This window comes from Bison bison, unplaced genomic scaffold (genome assembly GCF_000754665.1).
Source record: "Bison bison bison isolate TAMUID 2011002044 unplaced genomic scaffold, Bison_UMD1.0 scf7180017864249, whole genome shotgun sequence".
NCBI classification, from domain to species: Eukaryota; Metazoa; Chordata; class Mammalia; order Artiodactyla; family Bovidae; genus Bison; species Bison bison.
Genome location: NW_011494821.1, coordinates 2115825 through 2121059, shown reverse-complemented (window position 1 = coordinate 2121059; position 5235 = coordinate 2115825).

Here is a 5235-nt window from a genome sequence, read left to right as displayed (position 1 = left end):
CACTTGTCACCTTCGGCTTCATTTATCAACATCTGTTCAATAAACAAACACCTAATTCTGCTCCTCCTACTGGCCTCCCAGAGGCTCTGGCGATTGGAACTGAAGCACTGTTGGATTAGAATGTCCTGCTGGAAGGGAAGGAGCGGCACCTGATTAATTCTGAAAGGAGGCTCTTAACCTTCAGAAACTTGGGCCGGGTCCCAGGGGCCCAGAACAACTGATTCATTTGGCCCATTCCTCCTGTGCTTGTCTGGCAAAGAACGACCTGCCCACGTGGTAGCATTGCCCATCTGTTCAGGGAGCACTCATGGAGTACCTACTGTGTACCAGGCTGTTGCTAGGCCATGGGCGCCCAGTAGGAAGCCAGGCCGGCCCTCTGCCCTGCTGGCGTTTACAGTCTAGTGATAAAACAAGAGTACTGGGTGAGAGGACAAAGTGAGTTTCTGGTGCTCTGTGGACAGAACCGTCCATGAGGGCCTCCCGGAGGAAGTGATGTGTAGACAGCTCTGAGCAAGTAGTCGGAGAGAGTCAGGTGAACAGGCTGAAGGGGCAAGTGGGGGACAAGGGTAAAGGTGAGTGCTGGAGCCAGGGTGGTGGTCTTCAATGCCCTGGTAAGCAACTGTTTATCTTCGGGTTGTTGGGAATCCATTCAATGGAGGAGGTGATACGATCATACTCGCCCTGGAAGATCACTCTGGTGGCCGAGGGTAGAAAATGGGTTAGAAAAGGCCAAGAATGGAGACCTGGAAGCTAGTTCTAGGAGGTAATTGTCCTAATCTAAGTGAGAAGAGATATGCGTTATATAAGATTACTGTGCAGAGTGGATGGAGGAAATTGGGGTCAAGATTACAGAACCCCAACGTCCACAGCAGTTGTTGTTGAAAATTGTTTAGTCGCTAAGTTGTATCCTACTCTTTTGCGACCCCATGGACTGTGGCCTGCCAGCCTCCTCTGCCTATGGGATTTCCTGGGCAAGAATACTAGAGTGGGTTGCCATTTCCTTCTCCAGGGGAACTTCCCGACCCAGGGACCAAACCCACGTCTCCTGCTTGGCAAGTGGGTTCTTTACCACTGAACCATCAGGGAAGCCCCCGTTCATAGCAGCACTATTTACAATAGCCAAGATAGGGAAGCAACCTAAATGTCCATCAACAGGTGAGTGGATCAAGAATATGCGGTCTCCATATACAGTGGAATACCACTCAGCCATAAAAAGAACAAACTTTTGCCATCTGCTGTAACATGGATGGATTTGGAGGGCGTTATGCTAAGTAAGTCAGAAAAAGACAAATACTGTATGATATCACTTACATGTAGAATCTAAAAGATACAACAAACTAGTGAATATAACAAAAAAGAAGCAGACTCACAGATATAGAGAATGAGCTAGTGGTTACCAGTGGGGAGAGGGAAGGGAGGAGGGGAAATACAGGGGTAGAGGAGTAGGAGGCACAAATTATTAGGTATACAATAAGCTTAGTTGTATAATACAGGGAATATGGCCAATATTTTGTAATAACTGTAAATGGAAAGTAACCTTTCAAAATTATATTAAAAAAACAATGTTTAAACTTTTTAAACTAAAATACAAATTTAAAGAAAAAGATACAGAATCTTCGTCATATCAAAGTGTTAGTCACTCAGTTGTGTCAGCTAAGGATTTGCTTATTGTTGTTGTTCAGTCACCAAGTCGTGTCCGACTCTCTGCGACCCCATGGACTGTAGCCCGCCAGGCTCTTCCATCTATGGAATTCTCCGGCAAGAATACTGGAGTGGGTAGCCATTCCCTTCTCCAGGGGATCTTCCCGACCCAGGGATCAAACCTGGGTCTCCTGCATTGCAGGTGGTTTCTTTACCACTGTGCCATCAGGGAAGCCCAAATCAACTGTAATTGAAAAAAAATACATGCTTCTCAGCTCCCAGTATAATCACAGTCAGGCAAAGATCATCAGTTGATAATCTCAACATACAGTCTTAAGATTCTCAAGGCATTGCAGAGCAGGATACTGACATGACCTCAAAAGCATCACCCACAGATTCCTAACTAGTTTTAGAGGGAGAGAGGACAATAGAAAGGTCTGGGGAATGCCCTTCCCCACAGCATCGACTTTACCGTAGCCAAGAGCAGGCAAACCATAGCATGTGCTTCTGACGTGGTGCTATAGAAATATCCACCACCTGGTCTGTATTTACCCACTCCAGTGTTCTTGCCTGGAGAATCCCAGGGACGGCGGAGCCTGGTGGGCTGCCGTCTATGGGGTCGCACAGAGTCGGACACAACTGAAACGACTTAGCAGCAGGGCTGTATTTGCCAAACATGCTTCACCTGAATCTACTTGGGAGCAAACAACAGCAGAGTGGGGAACAAGGCAGTGGGCCTGGGCTGTTCAAAAGAGTTAGAAGGGTGGGATGGCGTGCGTGCGTGCGTAGTTATGTCTGACTCTTTGCGACCCCATGGACTGCAGCCTGCCAGGCTCCTTTGTCCATGGAATGTTCCAGGCAAGAATAGTGGAGTGGGTTGTCATTTCTTCCCCCAGGGGATCTTCCCGACTCAGGGATTGAACTCGCAGTCTCGCGTCTCCTGCATTGTCAGGCAGGTTCTTTACCACTGAACCACCTGAGAAGCCCTAGGGTGGTGGTGGTTTGGCAGAGAGGCTCAAGAGGGAGAGGATATATGTATGTGGATAGCTGGTTCGCTTTGTTGTGCCGCAGAACTAACACAACATTGTAAAGCAATTATACTCAATAAAAAGTTGAGTGAAAAATTGACAGTAAACAAAAAGTGGAGGGACTGTTTCAGATGAAAAGCAATTAAACAGACATAATCGCCGAATACAGTGTGTGAACTTTCACTGGGTCCTGGATTTTCAAGAATTTTTAACAGCCATGAAAGGCATGTGGAAACAATTAGGGAAATTTGAATGTCTAGTGTAGATTAGATGAGTAAATGTTCCATTTTTCAGGTGTGCTGACATTATCGTGCTCATGTAGGAGAATGCCCTTACTCTAGGGAGACATTTGCTAAAGTATTTAGGGCTGAGTGTCATGTCTGTATCATATTTCCAAATGGCTCAGAAAAATGGAGATGGACCACAAACAAGGCAGAATGTTTACAAAGCAAAGGAAAACAATGTTCATTGAACTCTTCTTTTAAGTTTTCTGTAAATTTGAGGATTAGCAAAATAAACCCTTGGGGAAAACTAATAGCTCTGATGCTTCAAGACACTTGGGTAGAAATCATGGGGCTCCACTAGAAAGTGTTTTGCAAACGCCTGGTTTACAATATGTGAAAGGAAGTGAGAGAATCGCTTGGGCAGTCAGTCCATGATGCTCAGGGACAAGGTGGCTTTCAGTTCCCTGGCATGGACAGTGGGGAGTGATCATGCTGCTGTATGCTATATTTGAATAAATACAGGAGAAGGTGCCTGTTTTAGAGGGAAAGAGAAGGGAAAACATTCAATTTGGACATCTAGACTCCCAAAGCCCAGGCCGGTCCTGGGTTATGAGCTCCTGATGTAGAAGATGGGACACAGGTTATAAGACACAGCACAGGAGAGTAATGGACAGAGGGAAAGGAGGTCATGGTGGAGACGGGGCAGAAATGGCTAGAGCGGTGCGGGGGACCTTTGAGTATGGGTAGGGTCATGGATGCCAGGAAGAGGGGTCCAATAACACACATGCCAAACTGAGGTACAAAACACGCCAAGGACACTTTTAGCTGTGAGTGATGAAAAATCTGGCTCGTGAAAAATATAGATTTTGCCCCTTGCCTATGTGACAGCACTGGATCAACTCAAGGGACCCAGGCAGAGAGTCACGTTGGACCCAAACGCTGTTTGGCATCTCTGGGATGTCACCATCCATGTCGAGTCCCCTGCTGATTCCAGGCCTCCATCAGTTCTTTATTGCATAAGGTTGCAGTCTCCCTCCCACCGGGGCTGCCTGGGTACCCCAGGGAGCACAGCATTCTTGGCCCCATCCTTCCCAGGTGTGTTTTTTGTTGTTGTTTGGTGCTTTCTAGGGAAGGGGCAGGCCCAGGCACGTTTAATGTGCTCTGACTAAGGACGATGAGGGCTGCTTGATGTCAAATCAAGTCCAAGGACCAAGCGAGATAAGAGATCAAAAGCTCTAAAAGCAAGCCCAAACCAAATCTTAAAAGAGCTAGAGATAAGATGGGTAATAACCCTCCTGAGAACATTCATCATTCAGCTGAAGGGGATGACGTGTGGGTGTGAGAGCATGGCTCCGGGAGGGGAGCAAAGGGGAAACATGTTTGTCTCAACCGGTGTGATCCATTCATCAGAATGAGCTGGTCACCAGTCACCAGTTGGAGAAACCCAATTCAGAGTTGGTTCTGCTGGGTGGCTCAATGTTCTGCCTAAAACTGGCCAACTCAGCACAGTTAGTCTGCCATCCCATTGTCTGGGGCTTCCCTGGTAGCTCGCTTGGTAAAGCATCTGCCTGCAATGCAGGAGACCCCAGTTCAGTACCTGGGTCAGGAAGATCCCCTGCAGAAGGAAATGGCAACTCACTCCAGTATTCTTGCCTGGGAGGAGAATCCCATGGACAGAGGAGCCTGGCGGGCTACAGTCCATGAGGTCGCAAAGGTCTGGACACGACTGAGCGACTAAACCATCATCCCATTATCTGGAGTCACACAGACCTAGGATGGCAGAAAACATCCTCTATGTGTGTGTTTCCTCCAGTGACAGAGTGCTGACCACTGCAGTCAGGAAAGCTGAGAACTTTTAGTCACTGAACACATTTGCGAAATTCATTGGCCTTCACAGACTGTTCCCCTGAACACCTGGCCTGAACGTTCTCCTCTAACCAGCCTGTGTAGGATCATGTTCAGAAAGTGCTTATAAAGCTCTCACTTGCCTTGAAAACAAAATCTCCATCAGCTGTCAGAAAAGCTAAAACCCGTCTTGGCTCTGGTGACACATCCCCTTCAGGGAAATGCACACAAGCCAATTTGGTTCAGACTTAATAAGTTTTAACAAAATCCAGGTGAAGGGATCTATCTGGAAAAGCAGAAGAATCTCACAGGCAGCTCTGAGAAATAATTCTCTCAGGAGAGATAGGGGGGGAAAAAACATGTGAAACCATTTGTATCATGGCAGAAGGTGATTTGAAATCCAATTTCACAAATGGGAATTTTCCGTGTAACCCTGATGCAAAACGATGGTTTCCAAATGTCTTGAGATTGTGTGGCCTGCTTGCATGCCCCTTCAT